At 37.8% G+C, this 27436-nt stretch overlaps 1 protein-coding gene across 1 annotated transcript in view; it reads right to left on the bottom strand.

Moving 5' to 3' along the window:
* The window catches only part of ZNF804B (zinc finger protein 804B), a 547749-nt gene that overhangs the window by 174315 nt on the left and 345998 nt on the right, over positions 1-27436 (bottom strand). The window lies entirely within an intron of this gene.

Here is a 27436-nt window from a genome sequence, read left to right as displayed (position 1 = left end):
GTTTTTAATAAATGATAAATATGCAATAGGCAATAACAACATTAAAATAAGGATAAAACTTATAGCCTATTCAAAATGAGTATGCTCAGAGCTTCTCCATCAACATCTTCAGCAATTATGACCAAGGGCTTACAGTGAACATTGGCAATTTGAGGAGCAGGTATGATGGACTGGACACTGGACACTTTCTTTTCACTCAATAGAACAGGTATCTTGTATCTGAGTAAAGTAGATAATTATACCAGCAATGTAACAATGGAATTTTCTAAAATTGAGTATTAATTTTAACTTCAGACATAATGGAAGCCATAAGGACCAAACAAAATATGATGCTGGGTGGTTCTCATCTAACAAAGAAATAATACTTTGCTGAGTTACTTGAACTTCTTAAAGTTTTGAATATGTAGGAGAGTCTCTTTCTATAATGCTTCATGTATGAAGGAAGGAGTACTAAAGATAAAATAATAGCCTTCAAAAGGTTGTTTTTGAGACTACTGTGTTGAATACATGTGGGGATTAGTATTCAAATAGTAATGAAACCGGGGGTTCTCCAACTTCAGCACATATAAGAAACAGCTAGAGATTAAATGCAGGTTCCTAGGTCCACCCCTGGAAGTAGCAGTGGTGCAGAGTGACCAAGAATCAGCTGTAAATGGGCACTATGATGAAGTTTGCCGCAAGGAGGGCTCAGACCATACTCAGAAACATTCAGACAAATGTGGGCACGGCTGCTCTCACTTGGCACCAACCACTTAAGAACCATAGGTAAGACACGGCTATGAAGTTCTCATTTGAGTGCATCAGGCTCTCTTTGGAAGGCTCAGATCCCATGCCCATAGGCTCTCTTGTTAGTTTCAGAATGAAATGGGTACTGTTTAATGATGCATCAAATGCAAAGACAACAATTTAGTTATTTGGAGTAGAAAATACAGATAATGAGAAAATATCTTTAATTACAAAATGCTAATGTCCATTAGAAAAATATAAACAAAGTACACGAAGAGAGGGGGCATTAACGTATTCCACATGAGAGAAGGAATGGTCAATAAACATATGAAAAGATGTTTGACCTCATTATTAATAAAATAAATTCAGACTGAAATAAGGAAACATCACTTTTTATCTAACAGACTGGGAAAGGAGAAAAGATTTCTGTTAACGCTTTCATAATGACAAGAAGATGGGCAAAAGGGCATTTCTGTACACTTATGTTGGAGAGAAAATTGCTACATTTTCTCAAAGGAGATCTAGAAATATGTTTAAAATTTTATAAGTGCTAAATTTTGACGAAGCTTAACATTTACACATCTAAGGGCTTGAACTGGAAAAAATAATTGTCTAATGTACAAAAATGTTAGTTTAGCAATATACATCAAAGTACTTTTTATCCTAGGAAAAAAAATTAAAGATTTTAAATGTCCAACAATTGGAACTGGTTAAAAATTATAATATTCACACTGGGTGTTATACGCAACTAATGAATCATCAAAAACTAATGATGTACTATATGTTGGCTAGTTGAACACAATAATAAAAAATTTAAAAAATAAAAAAGAAATTATAATATTCATTACAATGCAATACAATGGAAATACTAAATACCATGATGTCTAATTATGGTGTCTACAAAAAAAACCCATGAAAATATTTAAGTGCCAAAAAGTTATGAAAGATCATGCATAGTATGACTCATTTTTCTAAAGAAAAAAATGATTGCACGTGGTAGAAAAAAATCCTGAGGCTTTTATATCACAGGAGTAACTACAAATATTTTTAGATAAAGTAAAAATGGATTTTAGATGACTCTTCTTTTATCTTTAACTTCTAATTGCCTGAATTTACCAACAGAAAACACAATTATATCTTTTTCCTTAAAATATATTAATTATATTTAAAACATATGTGATTTGATCACAAAAATATGTGATTTATATGAACCTCAAGGTATATTTATTCAGTAGTATAACATTATGGCTTTTCTCTGGCACCAAAAAGAACTACATTTTAGTTGGGTTTACATTCTTTCTCTTAACTACTTCCTTAGATAGCTCGCTGTTGTAGAAATATCTGGGAGTTGAATAAAAATCAAAATTGAGTGCAAAGACACATTCTACCTGTACTTTTAAAAGTATTATAGAACTTTCCCAAGAAGGAAACAGTCTGATCACTGAGGGACTTTCAGTATTTTTTCTTCAATGCCTCAGAGATTTTCACTCAAAATAACTCTACCTTGAACAATACAATAACTTGGAAAAAACAACAACAACAACAACTGTTTTGGGAATTGTGCTCTTCCAATGTTGTAAGAAGAAAAATAGTCCAAAAAATAAACCCAAGACCAAAACAAACAAACAAACAAAAAACCCCCACTCAATTGTTTTACTGTCATAGTTTCTTGAAGAGCTCATTTCTGAATTTTTAGAAAGCTCCTGAAAATCAATGTCAATATTTACTTATCTCTTCTAGTGTTTTCCCAAAATGAATAATGTTTTGAAGTAAACATTTGCCTTGACACAATTTGTATTTGAGCTAGAGAATGTTTTATCTTTGGTTAACTTATAAGCCGCTCTATTTTTCAGAATCCATCAGGTACAGTTGGGACCTCTGATCATTATCATTATTGAAGCTCCTTGTCTCTGTAGGCTGTTTTGCAATTTACAAAACATTTTCATACACAATGCATTACTTTCATTTTTATTTTCTGACATCCTTGAGGAAGATAGAGCAGGTAGCATTTTCTTCAGAGAAATGTGAGTTACAAAAGTGAAGCTATTTATGTAAGATCTATTTATCATGTCACTATCTCAGTATACTCATGGTGCCTTAATGACCTAAAGGTCTTCATGTGGGATCACATAGTGTAACATTTACAGAAGAGACAGAAGATCTAGTAATCTTGGTAAGTAAAAAATCCACAGACTTCAGAACTGTAGAAGGAAATGAACAGCTGGGCCTTTGTGTGTTCCAAAAACCACAGGGTCACCGAAAGGAAATCAAGCTTATTTTTTTAAGAAGTAAAAAAACCTTTAAATTCCAACAATGAGATATAAAATTTTGATGCTTCTTTTAATAATAACCAATGATATACTCTTGACTGATACTCTTGTTTTTAGACATGAATAAGTTCCAAAAATTATTTACAAGATAAGCAGAGATTATTAATAAAATAGAAGTTCAGCAATCTGTGTTGGGATTGCTTTGCGTATTGACTAGAGATTGGTTTTAATCCAAAACTGGCATTACCTTCACTTTCCAGAAGCTTCAAGACTGTCTAATCCAATATTCCCCAAAGGATATTTTATGACCATGGAATCATCAAGAAGTTCCTCTTGAAAAGAGATTTAGAGTTGAATATTTTTAGAGAATCCAGTAAATGACACTACCCTTTCAGACACTTGTAAGGGAAATTGGTATACTATAGACTACCATAGAAAGAAGTTTATGCAATATGCACTGTCCCAAATTTTTCAATTCTTTCTCATAAAATCTGTTTTCTTAAATAATACCTATTAAAATTTCATGGAACCAGAATACCAATGTTACTTGACTCTTTTTAGCCAAGAAACAAACCAATTGTGAAATAATAATTGAAGAAAAATATGTGCTGTAAAATACATTTTGTTCTCTCATAAGCATTGTATGATAGTCATTTTAAATTATCTTAGATTATTGGAATTTCAGCATAGTGCTTTAAAATTACCAGTTGCAGGCACTTGGGAACAAAGGAGACATGCACAAATACTGATTGTTGTCGTTTACTGACTCTGTTCTATAGCAAATATATCAAGACCTAGAGGCATGCACTGTAGGAAAAATAGGTATCGTTACTCATCACTCATTACTCTAGAAATAACAAAAACTTAGTCTCTAAGCATTCAAAAAATAGTGTGCTCAATTTTTAAATCTTATTTTGTAATTAAAAAAAATTGAACTAAAACCTATGGCCAGGTTTCTTCCCTCCTTAATGAAACACTTATGAATGTTTGGTAGTAACAAATATTGGTTAACTAAGACAATTAGGATCTTTTTTTTAATACGACAGAGGAAAAAAACAGAAAAAACTAAAGATTTACTTTAGTAGAAACTGGTTTCTTTGAACTAAAGGATTAAGGGGAATGACAAAAACAAGTTTAGAAGTCAATGCAAGCACAACTTATTTTGATAATTTCTATTTCTCTCTCTCTAAAATTGTGGTTCTTTAGCTTGTGTCTATACATATATTATACATATATATTCACATGAATATATACATCTGTATCATGCAGTAGAGTATGTTCATATGGCCACTTCAGGAAATGGATTACTTCTGTTTACAATGATTTTATTAGTATACCACTAAGTTCTAAACATCTTTTTGGCTCTTCTCCTTGGTGCTATTCACAGATGTGACAGCCAGCTCATCACCGGAATCAGGCCTGCTGTTAGACACCCCCTAAGCTTAAGAGATTAAGGAGAAAGCCAAGTAGTTTCCCTGACATCTGTCATATTGACAGGCCAAAATTAAGTACAGCTGGAAAGAACGAGGCAATCTTGTCTCTAGAGTTTTCTTCTTGAGAAGAGTGAAGGTCAATCATGATGACAAATACTAATCATGGGAATAATAAAAAAATATATGACACTACCCAACCAGTCCTGGAATTCCCTACAAATGTGGGCAAAGGGAGGAAGGGTGTTTAGATGAAAGCAAGGCTTTCAGGGTTGAGACTGCTCCTCACATTTTCTTCAAGGACCTTGAAGTTATCAAAAACCAGAAAACTGTAGTTTAGAATTACCAACCAGATCCCTTTGTGCATTTGGTCCTAAGTAAAAACACAAATCTCTACTGACCTTCACCTATAGACCATGCTGTAAAATTATAATCACTGATATTTGAGACAGGCTGATGGAGCTTCACTATTTTCTCTGCATCTAAACTTTAACAAATGACTTATTCTCAATAGGGCTCAGTCTTCTCAGTTCTAGATGAGCGATCACTGTCATTTCATAGGGTTGTTATACAGTTAAAGGTTATATATGTGAAGCGCTTAACAATTACTGGTTTATAGTAAGTGCTTCATAGTAACTCATGCTACTGTATTACTGGCATTCAAGTCCACCTGTTGCCAAGGCAGAGCTCTAGGAAAACATCTCTCACTCCTGTCATTTTGCTATGTGCTTTCATCTGTGGTTCATCAGTATCCGTTTCCTCAATTCCCCCCAAGCAAAGCTTCTTCCCTGTGTCCTTATCACCATGGCCTGCCTTTCAGTGCAGGACAGAGTTAATTTACAGCTAGACTGGGAAGGTGTTTCCTTATTTCTGGGGATGCTTGGATACCCAGCTTTGACTGTTTTAAGAGAAAAACAGTGGGACTTATGATGTGCTATTTAAGCCCAGAATCCCCTGTGTGCTATTGAAGTCCCAGAACCAATGTGCCTACTGATGCTTTTCACCCAGCATAACCTGTTAAAGAGCCTGGCTTGATTAGTGATAAGAGGAGCAAATGTACCCCAATGGTAACTTCTACTTTAGCTCTCCCCAACCCAAGGTCTGCTACACTTAGTGATGACAAATTGTGGGTGCTAAATGAACATTAACTCTCATTATCATGTTATCTTTCATTTTTTTTGTGCCTTGTTCCCAACAAATAAATTTATCTGTTAAGGGCAGATAAAATGTCTTAGTCATCTTAGTATCCTCAGTTTCGAGCACAGTGTTTAACATAAAGCAAGCCCTTTAATCTACTTTTTACACTGAACTGAATAGAGCCATGAAGAGTTCCAGGTATCAATTTCTAAGAGATCATCAATCATCTGCAATTATCTAAGCATTAGGGAGGACCTTGGCATGCAGAATAATTTACTTGCTATAGTAATACATCTTCTTAAGTGCCCTATAGTCTTGAACATGTAACTGACATGCATACACTTCATTTTAATTGCTGGTCCTCTTGCCCCTCCCCCTAACTCGCAACTAAGTTATTCAAAATAATAGTAAAACTCTCTCCCTTCTTCCCTTCTTTCCCTCCTTTCTTCCACAAATGTTTACTTAGTGACTACTCACAAGCACTGAACTGAGTCCAGGGGCCTCAGAATTGAATACGATATTTCTAATATCTTCTAGGAGTTTAGATTCTCTTGGGCACAAGTGACAAGCAAATCTACCTTTCACACTACCGTGAAAAGTAGTGTGAACACAGTATAGAATGGATGCTATAGGAGCACAGAGGTAGGTCAGGGATGACTTTCTGTAGATGTTGGGGTGGCTACACCCAGAGCAGATTTTGTGGAAGACAGATTGCAATGGAATGAAGAATGACTGAGAGACAAACAGGACCATGGAATACTATTCCAGGAAATTAGAAGGTGACAAGAAATGTAATGGTTCAAAGTTGACTAGAGATGTAAGACAAAGCCAAGGTGCAAGAATGGGAATTTTCATAAGGGTTAAGACACAGCTTGCTTAGGTTTATGATGAATTGCCAGTAAGTAGAGAAAAATGGATAATGACTGATGGAGCATGTTCCCTGAGGGCGTAGGAAAACCTGCCATCCAAACTACACTAATCCTGATAAAACCTAATGAGGGGGTAAAAAACCTTTATATCCCACCACCTATCTGGAAGAGATTAGATGAGAGCCATAGATAAGCATTAATGGATTCCTGGAGCAGTGACAAACCCAGAGCAGCCCAGTGGGAATGACTGTCTCCATGAAGGCAGTAAGGGGTTTATTGTCTATAGAGAATTTTTATATACTAACAACACCTACTAAAAGTTAGTCTGATTTTTATTAGCCCCTTGCATTGTCAATTCTAAGCAATGTTAGTAATAAAGTAGTTCTCCTCAATAAAATTTTTTTAATAATTTTATTGTTATGTTAATCACCATACATTACATCATTAGTTCTTGATGTAGTGTTCCATGATTCATTGTTTGTGCATAACACCCAGTGCTCCACGCACAATGTGCCCTCTTTAATACCCATCACCAGGCTAACCCATCCCCCACCCCCCTCCCCTCTAGAAACCTCAGTTTGTTTTTCAGAGTATATCGTCTCTCATGGTCCGTCTCCCCCTCCAACTTACTCCCCTTCATTCGTCCCCTCCTGCTATCTTCTTCTTTTTTTTTCTTAACATATATTGCATTATTTGTTTCAGAAGTACAGATCCGTGATTCACCAGTCTTGTATAACTCACAGTGCTCACCATAGCACATACCCTCCCCAATGTCTATCACCCAGCCACCCCATCCCTCTCACCCCCCACCACTCCAGCAACCCTCAGTTTCCTGAGATTAAGAATTCCTCATATCCGTGAGGTCATATGATACATGTCTTTCTCTGATTGACTTATTTCACTCAGCATAACACCCTTCAGTTCCATCCACGTCGTTGCAAATGGCAAGATCTCATTCCTTTTGATGGCTGCATAATATTCCATTGTGTATATATACCACTTCTTTATCCATTCATCTGTCGATGGACATCTTGGCTCTTTCCACAGTTTGGCTATTGTGGACATTGCTGCTATAAACATTGGGGTGCATGTACCCCTTCGGATCCCTACCTTTGTATCTTTGTAGTAAATACCCAGTAGTGCAATTGCTGGATCGTATGGTAGCTCTATTTTCAACTGTTTGAGGAACCTCCATACTGTTTTCCAGAGGGGTTGCACCAGCTTGCATTCCCACCAACAGTGTAGGAGGGTTCCCCTTTCTCCACATCCCCGCCAACATCTGTCGTTTCCTGACTTGTTAATTTTAGCCATTCTGACAGGTGTGAGGTGGTATCTCATTGAGGTTTTGATTTGGATTTGCCTGATGCTGAGCGATGTTGAGCACATTTTCATGTGTCTGTTGGCCATTTGGATGTCTTCTTCGGAAAAATGTTCATGTCTTCTGCCCATTTCTTGATTGGATTACTTGTTCTTTGGGTGTTGAGTTTGATAAGTTCTTTACTGATTTTGGATACGAGCCCTTTATCTGATATGTCATTTGCAAATATTTTCTCCCATTTGGTCGGTAGTCTTTTGGTTTTGTGGACTGTTTCTTTTGCTGTGCAAAAGCTTTTGATATTGATCTAATCCCGATAGTTCATTTTTGCCCTGGCTTCCCTTGCTTTTGGCGACATTTCTAAAGAAGACGTTGCTGTGGCTGAGGTCGAAGAGGTTGCTGCCTGTGTTCTCCTTTAGGATTTTGATGGACTCCTGTCTCACGTTTAGGTCTTTCAACCATTTGGAGTCTATTTTTGTGTGTGGTGTAAGGAAATGGTCCAGTTTCATTCTTCTGCATGTGGCTGTCCAATTTTCCCAACACCATTTGTTGAAGAGACTGTCTTTTTGCCATTGGACATTCTTTCCTGCTTTGTCAAAGATGAGTTGACCATAGAGTTGAGGGTCCATTTCTGGGCTCTCGATTCTGTTCCATTGATCTATGCGTCTATTTTTGTGCTAGTACCATACTGTCTTGATAACAGCTTTGTAATAGAGCTGGAAGACCGGAATTGTGATGCCGCCAGCTTTGCTTTTCTTTTTCAATATTCTTCTGGCTATTCCAGGTCTCTTCTGGTTCCATACAAATTTTAGGATTATTTGTTCCATTTCTTTGAAAAAAGGTGGATGGTATTTTGATGGGGATTGCATTGAATGTGTAGATTGCTCTAGGCAGCATTGACATCTTCACAATGTTGGTTCTTCCAATCCATGAGCATGGAAAGTTTTTCCAATTTTTGTGTCTTCTTCAATTTCTTTCATGAGTATTTTATAGTTTTCTGAGTACAGATCCTTTGCCTCTTTGGTTAAATTTATTCCTAGGTATCTTATGGTTTTGGGTGCAATTGTAAATGGGATCGACTCCTTGATTTGTCTCTCTTCTGTCTTGTTGTTGGTGTATAGGAAGGCCACTGATTTCTGTGCATTGATTTTATATCCTGCCACTTGACTGAATTCCTGTATGAGTTCTAGCAGTTTTGGGGTGGAGTCTTTTGGGTTTTCCAGATACAGTATCCTATCATCTGCAAAGAGTGAGAGTTTGACTTCCTCTTTGCCGATTTGGACACCTTTGATTTCTTTTTGTTGTCTGATTGCTGTGGCTAGGACTTCTAACACTATGTGGAATAGCAGTGGTGATAGTGGACATCCCTGTCGTGTTCCTGACCTTAGGGGAAAAGCTCTCAGCTTTTCCCCATTGAGAATGATATTCGCTGTGAGTTTTTCATAGATGGCTTTTATGATCTTGAGGTATGTACCCTCTATCCCTATACTCTGAAGAGTTTTGTTTAAGAATGGATGCTGTACTTTGTCAAATGCTTTTTCTGCATCTATTGAGAGGATCATATGATTCTTGTTCTTTTGCTAATGTATTGTATCACGTTGATTGATTTGCGGATGTTGAACCAGCCTTGCAGCCCAGGGATAAATCCCACTTGATTGGGGTGAATAATCCTTTTAATGTACTGTTGGATCCTATTGGCTAGAATTCTGGTGAGAATTTTTGCATCCATGTTCATCAAGGATATTGGTCTGTAGTTCTCCTTTTTGATGGGGTCTTTGTCTGGTTTTGGGATCAAGGTAATGGTGGCCTCATAAAATGAGTTTGGAAGTTTCCCTTCCATTTCTATTTTTTGGAAGTGTTTCAGGAGAATGGGTATTAATTCTTCTTTAAATGTCTGATGGAATTCCCCTGGGAAGCCATCTGGCCCTGGGCTTTTGTTTGTTGGGAGATTTTTGATGACTGCTTCCATTTCCTTAGTGGTTATAGGTCTGTTCAGGTTTTCTCTTTCTTCCTGGTTTAATTTTGGTAGTTGATACAGCTCTAGGAATGCACCCATTTCTTCCAGGTTGTCTAATTTGCTGGCATAGAGTTGCTCATAATATGTTCTTATAATTGTTTGTATTTCTTTGGTGTTGGTTGTGACCTCTCCTCTTTCATTCATGATTTTGTTGATTTGGGTCATTTCTCTTTTCTTTTTGATAAGTCTGGCTAGGGGTTTATCAATCTTGTTAATTCTTTAAAAGAACCAGCTCCTAGTTTCGTTGATCTGTTCTACTGTTCTTTTGGTTTCTAGTTCATTGATTTCTGCTCTGATCTTTATTATTTCTCTTCTCCTGCTGGGTTTAGGCTTTGCTTGCTGTTCTTTCTCCAGCTCCTTTAGGTGTAGGGTTAGGTTGTGTATTTGAGACCTTTCTTGTTTCTTGAGAAAGACTTGTATTGCTATATACTTTCCTCTTAGGACTGCCTTGCTGCTCCCAAAGATTTTGAACAGGTTTTCATTTTCATTGGTTTCCATGAATTTTTTTAATTCTTCTTTAATTTCCTGGTTGACCCATTCATTCTTTAGTAGGATGCTCTTTAGCCTCCCTGTATTTGAGTTCTTTCCGACTTTCCTCTTGTGGTTGAGTTCTAGTTTCAAAGCATGGTGGTCTGAAAATATGCAGGGAATGATCCCCATCTTTTGGTACCGGTTGAGACCTGATTTGTGACCTAGGATGTGATCAATTCTGGAGAATGTTCCATGGGCACTAGAGAAGAATGTGTATTCTGTTGCTTTGGGATGGAATGTTCTGAATATGTCTGTGGAGTCCATTTGGTCCAGTGTGTCATTTAAAGTCTTTATTTCCTTGTTGATCTTTTGCTTAGATGATCTGTCCATTTCAGTCAGGGGGTGTTAAAGTCCCCCACTATTATTGTATTGTTGTCAATGTGTCTCTTTGCTTTTGTTATTCATTGCCTTATATAATTGGCTGCTCCCACGTTAGGGGCATAAATATTTACAGTTGTTAGATCTTCTTGTTGGATAGACCCTTTAAGTAGGATATAGTGTCGTTCTTCACATCTTATTACAGTCTTTGTTTTAAAATCTAATTTGTGTGAAATAAGGATTGCCACCCCAGCTTTCTTTTGGTGTCCATTAGCATGGTAAATGGTTTCCGACCCCCTCACTTTCAATCTGGGGGTGTCTTTGGGTCTAAAATGAGTCTCTTGCAGACAGCATATTGATGGGTCTTGTTTTTGAATCCAATCTGATAGCCTATGTCTTTTGATTGGGGCATTTAGCCCATTTACATTCAGGGTAACTATTGAAAGATATGAATTTAGTGCCATTGTATTGCCTGTAAGGTGACTGTTACTCTATATTGTCTGTGTTCCTTTCTGATCTATGCTGCTTTAGGCTCTCTTTTTGCTTAGAGGACTTCTTTCAATATTTCTTGTAGGGCTGGTTTCGTGTTTGCAAATTCCTTTAATTTTTGTTTGTCCTGGAAGGTTTTTAATCTCTCCTTCTATTTTCAATGATAGCCTAGCTGGATATAGTATTCTTGGCTGCATATTTTTCTCGTTTAGTGCTCTGAAGATCTCATTTCTGGCCTGCCAGGTCTCTGTGGATAGGTCTGTTGCCAATCTAATGTTTCTACCATTGCAGGTTACATATCTCTTCTCCCGAGCTGCTTTCAGGATTTTCTCTTTGTCTCTGAGACTCGTAAGTTTTACTGTTAAATGTCGGGGTGTTGACCTATTTTTGATTTTGAGAGGGGTTCTCTGTGCCTCCTGGATTTTGATGCCTGTTTCCTTCCCCACATTAGGGAAGTTCTCTGCTATAATTTGCTCCAATATACCCTCTGCCCCTCTCTTTCTTCTTCTTCTGGGATCCCAATTATTCTAATGCTGTTTTGTCTTATTGTATCGCTTATCTCTCGAATTCTGCCCTCGTGATCCTGTAGTTTCTCTTTTTCTCAGCCTCTTTATTTTCCATCATTTCGTCTTCTATATCGCTGATTCTGTCTTCTGCCTCATTTATCCTTGCAGTTAGTGCCCCCATTTTTGATTGCACCTCATTAATAGCCATTTTGATTTCGACTTGGTTAGATTTTAGTTCTTTTATTTCTCCAGAAAGGGTTTCTCTAATAACTTCCACACTTTTTTCAAGCCCAGCTAGTATCTTCAAAGTCATGATTCTGAACTCTAGGTCTGACATCGTAGTAATGTCCATATTGAGTAGGTCCCTGGCAGACGGTACTACCTCTTGTTCTTTTTGCTGAGGTGATTTTTTTCGTCTTGTCATTTTGTCCAGAGGACAACAGATGAATGAGAGAACAGAATACTAACAGGTTAACAACGTCTCCAGCAAATATACTCTATACAAATCAGAAAAGACCTAAAACCAGGGGACAAGAAAGGAAAAGAAAGAAGAGGGGAAAAAAAAGGAAAAAGAAAAAGATAAAAACAAACAGAAACAGAACAAAACAAAACAAAACAACAGAATATGATCAAATATGATCAGGCTAGTGCATAGATCACTGCCACACACTAGCTTTTGGGCATATTTTGGTCTGTTAGAAGAAAGTGCCTGCTAAAATTTTAAAGGAAGTGGGACGCCTGGGTGGCTCAGTCGGTTAAGCGTCTGCCTTTGGCTCAGGCCATGATCCCTGGGTCCTGGGATCGAGTCCCACATCGGGCTCCTTGCTGAACACGGAGCCTGCTTCTCCCTCTGCCTGCCTCTCTCTCTCTCTCTCTGATAAATAAATAAAATCTTTAAAAAAAAAATTTAAAAAAATAAATAAATAAAATTTTAAAGGAAGAAAGACTTATATATGGGTTGATACAATGAAGGGATGGCAGATGACTGTAAAGATGAAAATTATAAAAGATTTTATAAAGGAATTGATAAGATAAGAAGTTGTTTTCAAAAAGAAAGAAGATTTAAAAAGAAAAAGAAAAAAAAAGTTAGAGAATGTGATCAGGCAGGAGACTAGAACAAAGCCAAACATTAGTGATTTAGGGTATATTTTGATCTGTTAGAAGAAATTGTATCTCAAAATTTTAAAGAGAGAACAACTTATATATATATGCCAAAAATAAGGGTAACTACTATGAAGGGATAAAAATTAGACTCTAAAAATGAAAAATAAAAAATGATTTTTTTAAAAAAGGGATTGATAAGATGTTGGTTGAAAAAGGGAAAAAGAAAAATTAAAAAAAAAAACGGTTAAAAAATTAACTTTGAAAAACTAATGAATTATGGTAAAAAAGCCATGAATTCTATGTGCAATATTCCCCTAGCGCTGGAGTTCTCCCATTTTCCTTGATCGGTAACCTTGGTCTTGGCTTGCGGGCTGTTTTTGCTGATCTTCTGGGGGAGGGGCCTGTTGCCGTGGTTCCCAAATGTCTTTGCCGGAGGTGGAATTGCCCCGCCCTTGTCGGTCCGGGCTAAGCAAGCTGCTCGGGTTTGCTCTCAGGAGCTTTTGTTCCCTGCAAGCTCTCAGTACAGCTTTCGAGGACCAGGGTGAAAATGGTGGCCTCCCAATCTCTGCCTGGAGGAGCCGAGAACTCAGGGCCCCGCTCCTCAGTGCGCCCCCAGAGAAAAGCAGTCACTCCCGTCTCCCCGGTCCCCGGCCACACTCCATGCTCACCTGGCCTGTGATCGAGCGTTTCTATGTCTGGCACCCAACCCCGTGTGGAGTCTCCAAACCCAGCAGATCCCTGCGGTGCGCTTCCGTGCCGCTCCTCCCAGGGGAGGAACGGGAGTCTCCCCGGCTCTGCCGCTTGTTGGGTCCCTGCTGGAGGAGCAGTGGCCCGACTGTGTGGTACTGATCGCAGTTTATGGCAACCCCGATCTGAGAGCCCACGCCTTGGCTCCGTCTCTGCAGCTCATCCCCGCTCCGATACCTGGGAGCTCTGCCGCACTCAGACAACCCCGGTCTTTCTGTGACCCCAAGGGTCCTGAGACCACACTGTCCCGGGAGGATTCCACCCCCCGCTTAGCCACTGCAGCGACGTCCCTCAGCGGAGCCAACTTCTAAAAGGTCCGATTTTGTGCTCCGCGGCTCTAGCACTTGCCAGAAGCGGCCGGCGGAGGCCCCCTCCCCCGCCGTCTATCCTCCCGAATATCGCCTCGGATTCACTTCTCCACAAGTCCTACCTTCCAGAAAGTGGTCGCTTTTCTGTTCAGAGTATTGTTACTATTCTTATCTTCGATCTCCTGTTGAGTTCGTAGGTGTTCAGAATGGTTTGATCCCTATTCAGCTGAATTCCTGAGACCAGACGAAATCCAGGTCTCCTACTCCTCCGCCATCTTGCTCCGCCCCCCCTCCTCAATAAAATTTTGACTGATCCAAAGTTTCAAATCAATGTTGCCCAACAAAATGTTATGAAATGATGTCAATGTTCTATATTCATGTTATCCAACACTGTAGTCATTAGCTACCTGTGGCTATTCAGCATGTAAATGCTGTTAATGTGACTGAGGAACTGAAATTTTAGTTTCTTTAATTTTAATAAATTTAAATTTAATATAAATAGCCTAAAAACTACTATGGTTACTGCTATGTTTCAATTACATAAAAATATAAATACACCTCTATTATGTTCACACAATTTAATATATAATTTATACATAAGCATGTGTGTATATATAAATATACACACATCTATCATTTTAGTTAGCATTTTATTACTTATCTTTTAATAAACATGATGGTGCATGGAAGTTAATTCAGATAATTCCTAGTTCTACCCTAACACATAGAGACCCAGGCAAGTACTATTTGTTTTGCAAGTAATTTCATAGCAGTTTGGGATCATTATAGTCTGTTCTTATGTGGTCATGTCTCTGTGGCACTATCTAGATCTGAATTCAAACAGTAATTTATAAAAACACATCAATAGCATAATGACTACAAAAAGAAAAGAATGAGAAGTTGATTTACTTTAATTTGACCTTTGTACAACTCTTCGGAGTCTATGTATTAAAACTGTGGAAGTTTGTGGAAGACTAGGAACAGAATTTGTAATGTTATAATCCGCTACGATGATAGGCGAATATGTAGTTCTTTAATAAAAACACAATATAATTTAAAAATAAATTACTTTTTGTACTAAAACATTTATTTCTTCATCATATATATTTATGTAAAAGTTTAATAACAATTTTTAACTGCATTACTTTTCTGGCCATATTTATCATTTGTTTCATTGCATGATTATTACTAAAAATAATTCTGTAATGGAGAAGAAAATGTTTAAAATGAGCTGTTGAGTCTGCTAGGTACACCACCCATACTGGAGTCATCTTCATAACTTACACAGAGTCTTGACAGAAGAGAAGCCTGACCAGGTAATATTATAGGAAGAACTCATGTTATCCTTATATATGGATCTAAGCCCTACAGGAAACTAGAGACTTTCATGACTTCTAACCTAAAAAGCAAATTCTTGCTCTAACCACAAATCAGTCAGCTCTCAACTGGTTTGCCATGGTCGTGAGGAGCAGATGGCAGAGTGGTAAGACATAGAGTGCAGACTGTGAATTCACACCGGGCTTTGCCACCTCTTAGGCAGGTTCCTTAGCCTTTCTGGATCTCAGCTGCTGCCCTTTTAACATGGGGAAATAAGAGGCACATTTCGTGATGCATAACTCACATAATATATGCACAGTATCCTGAGATTAAGAATTCATATCAGTGAGGTCATATGATACATGTCTTTCTCTGATTGGCTTATTTTGCTCAGCATAATACCCTCCAGTTCCATCCACGTTGTTGCAAATGGAAAGATTTCATTCCTTTTGATGGCTGCATAATATTCCATTTTATATATATACCACATCTTTATCCATTCATCTGTCGATGGACATCTTGGCTCTTATGTTATGTTAGTCACCATACAATACATCATTAGTTTTTGATGTAGTGTTCCATGATTCATTTTTTGCGTATAACACCCAGTGCTCCATGCAGAATGTGCCCTCCTTAATACCCATCACCGGGCTAACCCATCCCCCCACCTCCCTCCCCTCTAGAACGCTCAGTTTGTTTCTCAGAATCCATTCTCTCTCATGGTTCGTCTCCCCGTCCAATTTCCACCCCCCTCCATTCTTCCCCTCCTGCTAGCTTCTTCCCTTTTCTTTTTTTAACATATAATGTATTATTTGTTTCAGAGGTACAGGTTTGTGATTCAACAGTCTTACACAATTCACAGCACTCACCATAGCACATACCCTCCCCAATGTCTATCACCCAGCCACCCCATCCCTCCCATCCCCCACTACTGAATGGAGCACTGGGTGTTATACGCAAACAATGAATCATGGAACACTACATCAAAAACTAATGATGTAATGTATGGTGATTAACATAATAAAAATATATATATATGCACAATATCTTAGACAGTAGGTGCCACATAAGTGGTGGCTCTATTCTTATTAGAAAAAGCAATGTGGATTCCCAAAACATCTGGCTCAACACATTGATCATTAATATACTCAAAGATCTTCCTCTATTGCAAAAACTATTTTAAAATTATAATCTTTAATACTATTATTTTCCTTTGCAAAATATTTGAAGTGTTATCAAAAAATATTATCTTTGGACACATCAACAAAATGGAAGTAAAAAAAAAAAAGCCCTAAACTAAAATTCAACTCATTGAACTTAGGCAAGATTAAAGGTAGTTTAAAAGTTTGTTTTTTGTTTTTGTTTTTTAATTTGGGGGAAGAGATTTAAAAAAAAAAATTGGGGGAAGAGTGTGGAGCGGGTGTTGTTGGTCTTTTTAATCTTTGTTTTTAAAAGGATAGAAAAAGGTGCACCTGAAACAGTATTATTTTAAAAAAGTAATTCTCTGTGATATCTCTTCTGCGCCTCATGAGGGCCATTAGCTGCATTTTACTGGTATCTGTATACCTGTTCCCTCTCTTTTTTCAGTCCGTTAGATGGGAAAAGAGGCTAGCAGGTCAAAGGAACCCAGTTCATGTGGGAATAAACTTTGCTGGCAATATTGAACATGTTAAGTAAGCAAACAAAAAATAAAGAGAGAAGATCAGAAACTATTTTTTTTTTCAAATTATGTAATTTTAATTGGTTTTTATGCCTTAGTAGTTTCCCATGTTGGGATTATTGAATAAGGTGGGTCCTGAGGAAGTAACTGGGCACAGCCAGGTACTCTGTACGTTTCATGTTCCTTATTCTAACTTCTAACTCTCTTCTCTGGAATTCCCCAGATCAGATACATGCTTTTGACTTACAGAAGGGAATAACAAATTTAGTACAGAGAAGACAAACTAAAGTGTATGAGAGTTAGAGGTGAGAGTCCTTTGGGTAAGTAATTTTATAATTATTGATTTATTTTGATTATGAGGGAAAGCAAACTGAGTTAATATTTCAATACCTCATACTTCATAGAAGTATTTTTTGCTAAAAAGGTGGTTCAGTGAAAAAAAAAAAAAAAAAGCCCTCCCGAATTTTATAAACTGACCAAACAGAAATAAACAAAATAACATTTTTACCTTGAAGCTGACGACCCTTCCCTACCCTAGCTTTGTATTTTAATCCACTTGGGAGACTTAGAAAAAAATATATATATCAATACCTGTTTCAGACCTCTTGAAAGATCCTGATGTGATTTTTCTGGGGGTGGGGTCTAGGTCAACCATCACAAATTTTCTTTTTTTTTTTTTTAAGATTTTATTTATTTATTTGACAGAGAGAGACACAGCAAGAGAAAGAACAGAAGCAGGGGGAGTGGGAGAGGGAGAAGCAGGCTTCCTGGTGAGCAGGGAGCCTGATGCGGGGCTCAATCCCAGGACCCTGGGATCATGACCTGAGCCGAAGGCAGATGCTTAATGACTGAGCCACCCAGGTGCCCCGGCATCATGAATTTTCCATGTCTCTAGATAATCCTGCTGTGCAGCCAGGATGGTATACCACTGTGAGTGACACTAGAGACTACAATGGCCACATGAGATCACGCATGCCAGGAGCCCAGTCCACTGCCAGAAACATGGACGTACTCAAATGTTATATTCCTTTACTCTTTGATTGAAGTGAGTCTAAAGATGATGTCTTCATTGAGGCAGTAGCTTATAAAATTTAAGAAGAGTGTGTATGTTGGGGCATCTGGGTGGCTCAGTCGTTAAGCGTCTGCCTTCTGCTCAGGTCATGATCCCGGGGTCCTGGGACCGAGCCCCATTGGGCTCCCTGCTCAGTGGGGGGCCTGCTTCTCCCTCTCCCACTCCCCCTGCTTGTGTTCCCTCTCTTGCTGTCTCTCTCTGTCAAATAAATAAATAAAATCTTAAAAAAAAAAAAGAGTGTGTATGTTGAAAGAAATCTGACTTTGACCTAGACATGACGGGAATGAACCACAGAATTCTCATTTGGACTTCCTTTTGTGTCAAAATTGTCATTGTCATCATCATCGTCACCATTACCACAGATCTCATCTAATCTCTGCGGACTCCTTCCTGCAACAAAACTCTAGAGTGATGAACTGGGGTCGGGGCTTGCACAAAAGCATAACAAAGAAAAATGTTAATGAGGACTTGGGGTTTTATCGTGTTCTGCCCAAACAAGTTCAAGCCTGCTTACATTTTAGTTAACAATGAAAATAAGCAAAAGATAATAAATAGCTTGTTCGTGCATTTTAAGATGGAACTTAATTTCATCGCATTAAAAGTATGAGAACCAGAGGCACTTTAGGTAATGGCTTTTTTTCTTTCTTTTGAAAAACTCATTACAGTGCACTGTAAAACTGAGGAGGTAACATTTTGCTTTTATTTCATCAATGCTGGGCCCTATTTCATTATTTGCCGAATGACATTTTTCCTGTAATTTTTGAGAGAAGATGGATTTTACAAAATGACCTAAGAACTATGAGATTATTACAATAACGAAATGACTCTATTATTAAGGTAGCGTTGAATGGAGCTAGGAAAGACCTAGCTGGACCTGCCTCCTAGTTCTGACTTAGTACTCCAAGGAGAAGATATTTAATTGCTCTGAGCCTTAGCTATTTTAGCTATAAAGTGGGAATATGACATTTCATAAAATAATTGTAAGATTACGAGTTTAGCATGCGGTAGTACTTAAAAAAAGTATGTCAAACTTCAAAAAAAAAATTTTTTTTTTTGGTTCTACATGTAAAAGAAAGTGCATCCAGTCCTTTCTGGTCTAAAATTAGCTGTTCTTTGATTGCACTTTGCTGTTCTCAAATGCAAAACTTTTCTTCCAGGCACAAAAGAATTTCTCCTATTGTACATCAAGCCTACAACACAATCAAAAGTCTGCTGACAAATGGTATATTTTCCATCACTTTTAAAGGTAGTTGAACAGAAGAAAAAGTATTCATGAACAATCCTGAGAATATGTCACAAAACTCAAACTCCAAAAACTTTACTGGAATATCTTTTAAAGTATGATTTTATATTTATGTGCAAACTATGAAAGAAAGCATCATGATTACAACCTTTCAAAGCTGGTTTTTCAACAGTCACATGGTTTATGATTATGGGAATTTGAATACGAAATTTTCTCACTGCCAAAAATACCGTAAGTTTAATATACCTACAATTCAGTCAATACAGCATCAACAATATGGCTGAAAAGCATCACAATTTGAACCTTTTCAGACTTCACCCCATTGAGCAAATTACTTGAACTTATCCAACTGGGTATCATACTGGGTAATGGCTGTATTTTGAGTCATGATTGGAGAAAGTCTTTCTTCTTTCTTACAGTATAAACTTAATTATTTTAAAAGGTAACCAAGGAGTTAACCAGTTACAGTAAATAGGCTATAAGAACACAGAATGTAGTTTTTAAAAAAAGATAAACTTGGAAAACTCCCTTATCTGGTTACTACTTTAGTTGAAAGAAACATAGGAGAGATTCGTTCTAGCATAACATAACCCAGTAGCTGTCATACATATTTTTTCTCTGTAGATGATGCATGGGGCCCTTATTAGATTCTTATGGCTGCTATAACCTATCACTACAAACGTGGTAGCTTAGAACAACAGAAACATACTCTGTCACACTTGGGGAGTTTAGAGGTCTGAAATCCGTATCACTGGGCCAAAATCAACTTGTCAACTGGAGCACTCTCCCTCTGGAGGCTCTAGTGGAGAATCTGCCCCTTGCCTCTTCCAGCTTCTGAGTGCTACCATCATTCCTCTGTTTGTGACACCTTATTCCAGTCTTCAGGGCCAGCATCTTTCCGCCTCTCTCACTCTCATCTTCGCATCATCTTCTCTCTGTGTAGTCCAATTTGACTCTTCCTCCCTCTTATAAAGACACGTGTGATTACATTAAGGGCCCATCATGATAACCTAGGATATAGCTCTGTCTCAATATCCTTAATTATAACTGCAAAGTCTATTATGGCAACGTTCACAAGTTCTAGGCATTAGGATCCGATATCTTTGGGGCCATTAATCAGCCTACTACTGTGCTCTAGTAGAATCCAGCCCATTTATAAGTCTACTCTTGTTGAGACAGAGAGAGAGAGATCTTCCAAATATTACCTCATAATTTTGTTGTTACAAGGAGATATAAAGAACTATGCTAGTGAGTAAACTAGGAATGAAGACCATGGGTATAAGTTGCTTCCCTGAAAATGAAGTCAGTGCACCGTTAAGCAGTGTAACTGGTGAGGAGGCTTTATTACCTCTAGAACTGAAGCTTAACTGTCGAACCCTTAAAATTAGTTTTAGGTACAATTTATTCCATTTTTCTTCAAAGTTATACAAAGTTATATGTTATAGGTAATTTTATTTTAATTACAGTGATTATGAAGACTCAAAATACCCTGTTTGGGCTTTAAGGACCAAATACAGAAATGGAGACTCACTCTTCTGAGGACTTTTCATATGGAGCAGAAGATGCAAACACTCAGTTATAATGAAACTACTTTGTTTCCCAGGTCTTTTAAGTAAGGCAGAAACATAAGGTTTTTAATAACCATGCTTGTCATAAATCATACACATATTAAATCACAGACAGCACAAATACTTTATTTAGGAGTCTGGTCTTTCTAATTTCAATTTAAAAAATCCTTTTCATTGACCTTTTAATAATTGCTTAATTAATACTCACTAATAAGGATGACTGCAATTAGCCAAAAGCTTGATTATCCATTAAGAAATTGACAAGGTTACAATAGGTAACACCCTGCAAAGAACTATTATTTCTTAAGGTCACAGTACAGTTTTCTTAGTTTTATCACTATTTAAATATGCATAATTTCTTAATGTAATCAAACGCCTGTCTAATCAGAGAACTATGAAAAAGCTAAGGGAGAAAAATCACAAATATTCAAGTATATATATTAATACCGTCAAGTCTATTGGGCTTGGGACAATGACAACACTAGCAGCTTAGAAAAATAAACGTGTTTCAGAAATTCTTTACCTATTATTTCCTAGGATAAAGAGCATATTGAAACAGTTGAAAAACTCTAAATTGAGAAAGAAAATTTGGCCATGATGAGAATATATCATGGTTGGTAGCTATTAACCGGAATGGAGGGGAAATTGTACCTACAGTCAAAAATGGAGATTTATTCTTTTAATCCATTTTAACTACACAGTTGTAGTTCTGCACAACGTGGGCAAGGGTCAAATGGGAATGGAGTGGTTCAGGTTAAACAGAAATACTTTACTACTGTTTTTCCTGAGAATTTGAACAATGAATCTGTATTAATGGTAAGGATTTCTATAGCCTTACGATTTGTGCACGTCTGTCTTCATGTTACACTTCAGTAAATAAGTTTATTAAAAACATCTCTATCAAAAAATTATAAGCATATAATGCCTTCCAGATCATTTAATTTCTTCTTGCCATTATGTGCATTGAGTACTTAACAAATTTATAACAGTAGTTTAAAGCAATTTTATATTTGCAATGTAATTTATTTTCTCAAATAACATAATATATTTTATGGATGTTTGATCTTAGGTAAGGCAGGATGATGCTATTTGGAAAGCCAAAGTATGTGAAAGGTATTTATGTCCATTCTGCCCATAAAGCAAATGTAAAGATAATGTTTTTGAGATAGTATGTTCATGAGTTGACTGGATCTTTCATCCACTCAACACATGGTATTAAAATTTCAGGAATAATACACATTAAGGCTAGGACAAAAGGATCAATGCTTGTTTTGAACTTCAAATTAATTTATTAATAAATTATCATTAAATGAGATTATTAAGGGTTGATATTAGGACTGAGACCAAACTACCTCTCATTTCTGGACCTAAGCCTGGGAAGGAGGTATGGGATTTAAGCAGAGAAGGATTGTGCCCTACCTGCCATTGGTATGTTTGGAGAGACAGTGCCCTCCACTCCTGTGATGGGGCCATCAGAGCTGGTGGGTTAGGGCAGAGAGAAGGCTTAAGATAGTGCTTGCACTTTCTCTCAGCCTGTGTCAAATAATGCATCAATTTACTACAAGCCTCTAGGTAGAGACACAGAAGAGAGGATCTGAAACTTGAAAAAAGACCAGAGGTTGAGAGGATCAGGCCTCAGATACAAGCTATGCCCAGAAGAGACAATTGTTCCAACTTCAGCAGCTCGGAACCTGCCTGAAGATGTGACTAGTCATCAAGCAACCTCCAGGGCACTCTCAGAGGGGAGGATGGACTTAAGGGAAGCAGGCCATAGATCTGACGACAGCCATTGAACACATATATTCACCGCAGCACCCACGGAAGGAGGAGTGTGACAGGAAACTTTGCAAGAGGAAGACTGCATTAAAACTGAATTAAATTTGATCACTTCAAATTTCAAACCTATGATCTTTAAATCCAGCACTTCAGCTCCAAGCTACCCACACTTACATTAATACGAATAGAGGAATTCAGAGCAAAGTGAAAACGTGAAAGATAATCCTTTTTTTCCCTTGTTTACATGCTTTAGAGTGTACATTTTCACTGCCTTATGCACATTTTTTAAAAGTTAATAAAAGCGGGCGCCTGGGTGGCTCAGTCGTTAAGCATCTGCCTTCGGCTCAGGTCATGATCCCGGGGTCCTGGGATCGCGTCCCACATCGGGCTCCCTGCTCAGCGGGAAGCCTGCTTCTCCCTCTCCCCCTGCTTGTGTTCCTGCTCTCACTATGTCTCTCTTTGTCAAATAAATAAATAAAATCTTTAAAATAAATAAATAAATAAATAAAAGCAATCTACAAAGCAAAGCTTGCACACGTACAGAGTTCACTATGACTTCCCAAGAGATAGAGGGTTATGATATTTGTACAGGAATCAATTTTCAGGTGCTCAACTTCTATGTGTAATCTTTCTAAAATGCACCTCTTTGACCGTACATCTGGGGTCAAGATGTCTTGCTCTTCTTTCCCACATTGCCTTGTCTCCCACTGTACAATTATAGGCATAATCTCACTATGTATTATCTTAACATGGCACATCTCCCTGGGGTGGGAAAACCTCCAGGACAACAGACAGTGGGCCAGCTCAAGACATCAGTCTCTTCAAATCTTCCCAACAATATAAGCTTGTGGTAGCTGTTTTCTTTATCTTTCTGTTAGGAGTAAAAATGTGGCATTAGAAATTGGATCTTTGGGTTCCTGTTTGGAATGTCCTGAATTCAAGTATACTGTTGAGTAGATGTCAGATATTTCATTTAAAACCCTCTTTTATCCTAGAATCTTTTCAAAGAAGGCTCTTAATGGAAAGTTCATTTTGCCAGTCATCCTTTTGTTTGCCCATAGTTGACTTTCCTACTCCTTGGTGCTCCGCTGTGCATTTTAAGAGAGGTAGGGCCCCCCGTAAGCCCTATTTTCCAAATTTCTTAGCCAAATTCCTTTAATTAGAGGAACTCACAGGAAAAAGGAAGACAGAAAAATGGGAAAAAGAGTCTCTTGCCCCCAGTCTCTAGAGACATGAGAAAGCTAAAGAGTCAATGCTTTTTTCAATTCTGGTGCTTACAGCACATACCCACATCCTTAGATGGAGCATCAGTGCTCATAGTCTCTTGGAGGTCCCAGTATCTTTGTGGGGTTGCCTCTTCTCTGTGCACAGGCTCTAGGGAATCCTCTACGGTTGTGAGCACTGGTAACCTCAAACCCCACCATGTGTTCCTCAGCTGTGATAATTTGTCCCTGCCGTTAAAATCTAAAAATGTTTCTCTGTCCTCCTTTTTCAGGTCTTCTCATATCTACATAATATCCATTTTCTGCATTAATTCTCTACGACTGGATCCTGACTGATGGAGAGCAAAGAGAGCATCAATAAGACACGATAAAATCATTGGCTCCAGATGCCGTTCAAGGAACAAACTCATGTTCAGATGCCATGCCTTATCCACCCATCCTTCTGAGAACTGGGCTACTCAGCATGCTGGGAAATACAAATTTGTGACAATATCTGACATCACTGCATAGTCATTACTCTCAATAAGCAGAAAAAGCTTGGTGAGTTGCCTCACTGACCCATGTCTCAATTTTACCTGCAGATTTTGCATAATTTCAGGGAGAAGGAGTTGCAAATTTCCACACTTTGCATCCAATAAATCATGTTAAGTTTTAAAGTAAAATATTGGAAATAAGTTAGGCGAATATTTATTCAGGATCAGAGGAGAAATATTTGTATAATTTTGTCAGATATTTATTAGATACTAAGAATTTATATTCATTTTTTTAAGCCAGGGCCCAAATATCAAGCTTGCTGTTATTTTTCAACCAGTTCTCTATTCATTTATTAATGGCTTGGGAGAAATTTTGTCCAGGTTAGTTCTTTGAATTTTGTCCAGGTTAATTCTTACATTTATGCTTGGAATCACATTCCTTCCCATCACTCGGGAAAACCCCTCTGTTTCTCGCCTTCCACCTTTCTATTTTTTCTTTGCCCTCAGTTTATAAACATATTCCAGTTTATCCCAGCTAAGTAATGATGATCATGATGATGATAGTGACAATTATGCTAATGGTGTCAATTGTAATGATAATGTCAGAACTTTCCCTAGCCCCTCTATCATTTCTCTTTGATTATACTACCCCTTCTCCCAAGGTAGGCATTTTTTTTCTTCTGAGTTGTCTACATTCATGGCTCTATTAATTCATGTCCATGAATTACTGGTTTCCTTTGCACTTTTACTTTTCATGCTCTTTTATTACATTTGGCACTGCTGACAAGTTTCTTTCTTGAAATTCTTTTCTTTTGTGGCTTCCAAAATAATTTTCTAATACCTTGCAGTAGCCACCATAAGCAGGCTCCCTCCCTGCGACCTCAACCACCACTATGTCTCCCCCACATGAACTTCTGCACCTCCTACTTTCCAAAAGGTGGTCACTTTTCTACTTGTAGACCTGCAGTTTTTGTTGTCTCAGACCTCCGATGGACTTCTTGGTTGTTCAGAAAAACCTGGTAATTATGTAGGGGTGCTCAAGGGACGAGACAAGCTCAGGATTCTCCCACTCCTCCACCATCTTAACTCCCAGCTCCTCTGCTGTTTAGTTTCTAATTTTTATTTCACCTCTGCCATTTTCACTATGGTTCCTTCCTGGGCAACTTTTCCTATATCCACCTTACATTTTTATATTTTCTAAATTCTTCTCATATCATATGTTCTCCCTAGGCAACATCATATATACCCATAGATTCAATGATATGTATGTTGAGGATTTCCAAATATTTATATTCTGCCTAGTTCCCTATATTCCAAATCCTTTTATTCAATTGTATGTTGGTTGTATTTATCTGGTTTCCATGTGGAAATTCAAATTCTAAATATCCAGTAGCTAATTTATCATTATCACTTCAAAATCTCATGCCCAACTGAGTGACAAGACCCCTCCAGGTGCCCTTATCAGAGATCTAGAAGTAATCCCTAGTTCCTGTATCTTTACCCCCACTTAAAATAAGCATTGAAAAATGTATATAACTGTAACTAATAGTCCTAATGTTAATAACAATCAACAAAAATGTTAATATTGTCAGGATGTCAGCTTTCCAGCTTGATCTATTCAACATAATCCTATTCAAAATTAAAAACCTCTACTCTGAGAAAGTCAGTGTTTAACATATATATATGTATATATATATGTATATATATATATGCACACACATATATACACATACACACACCCACACATGCTACAAACTGGGAAAATATTTGCAAAATACATATCTGTGAGAAGACTTCTATCCAAAGTTTATAATTCTTAAAATTAAACAATACAAAACAAAGAGTGCAATTAAAAAGTGAGAAAAGATCTGAACAAACACCTTCTCAAAGAGGATATATAGATGGCAAATAAGCATATGAAGAGAGGCTCAACATCATACAGCATGAGGGATTTGCAAATGAAAACAATGAGACACCATGTTTATTAGAACAGCTAAAATTCAAAACACTGACGATCCTAAAAGCTGGTGAGGATACAGAGCAACAAGAACTCTCACTTAACGCCTGTGGGAAGACAAATTGGCACGGGCACTTTGGAAGGCAGCTGGTCATTTTTTACAAAGCTAAATCTATTCTTACCAAACAATCCAGCAATCATACTTCTTAGTGCTTACCAAAACCATTCAAAATATATGTTCACACAAAAACTGCACACAGATGTTTATAGCAGCTTTGTTTATAAGTGTCAAAATCTGGAAGCAACCAAGATGACCTTCCGTAGGTGAAGAGATAACCTGTGGTATATCCAGACAATGGACTATCATTCAATAGTAAAAAGAAAAGGACTCTCAAGCCATTAAAAGACATCAAGACAGTATGGTACTGGCACAAAAACAGACACATAGATCAATGAAACAGAATAGAGAGCTCAGAAATGGACCCTCAACTCTATGGTCAACTAATCTTCAACAAAGCAGGAAAGAATGTCCAAAGGAAAAAAGACAGTCTCTTCAACAAATGGTGTTGGGAAAATTGGACAGCCACATGCAGAAGAATGAAACTGGACCATTTCCTTATACCACACATAGAAATAGACTCAAAATGGATGAAAGACCTAAACGTGAGACAAGAGTCCATCAAAATCCTAGAGGAGAACACAGGCAGCAACCTCTTGGACCTCAGCCGCAGCAACTTCTTCTTAGAAACATCGCCAAAGGCAAGGGAAGCAAGGGCAAAAAATGTATTGGGACTTCATCAAGATAAAAAGCTTTTGTACAGCAAAAGAAACAGTCAACAACCCAAAAGACAACCACAGAATGGGAGGAGATACTTGCAAATGACATATCAGATAAAGGGCTACTATCCAAAATCTACAAAGAGCTTATCAAACTCAACACCCAAAGGACAAATGATCCAATCAAGAAACAGCAGAAGACATAAACAGACATTTTTCCAAAGAAGACATCGAAATGGCCAATAGACACTTGAAAAAGTGCTCAACATCACTCAGCATCAGGGAAATTCAAATCAAAACCTCAATGAGATACCACCTCACACCTGTCAGAATGGCTAAAGTTAACAAGTCAGGAAATGACAGATGTTGGCGGGGATGCGGAGAAAGGGGAACTCTCCTACACTGTTGGTGGGAATGCAAGCTGGTGCAGCCACTCTGGAAAACAGTATGGAGGTTCCTCAAACAGTTGAAAATAGAGTTACCATACGACCCAGCATTTGCACTACTGGGTATTTACCCCAAAGATACAAAGGTAGTGATCCGAAGGGGTACGTGCACCCCAATGTTTATAGCAGCAATGTCCACAATAGCCAAACTGTGGAA

The sequence above is a fragment of the Callorhinus ursinus genome, unplaced genomic scaffold (genome assembly GCF_003265705.2).
Source record: "Callorhinus ursinus isolate GAN/ISIS: 27379988/994484 unplaced genomic scaffold, GSC_fseal_2.0 scaffold12, whole genome shotgun sequence".
NCBI classification, from domain to species: Eukaryota; Metazoa; Chordata; class Mammalia; order Carnivora; family Otariidae; genus Callorhinus; species Callorhinus ursinus.
The sequence above is the reverse complement of the archived record's forward strand: the minus strand, read 5'-3'. Positions and strand labels throughout refer to the sequence as shown.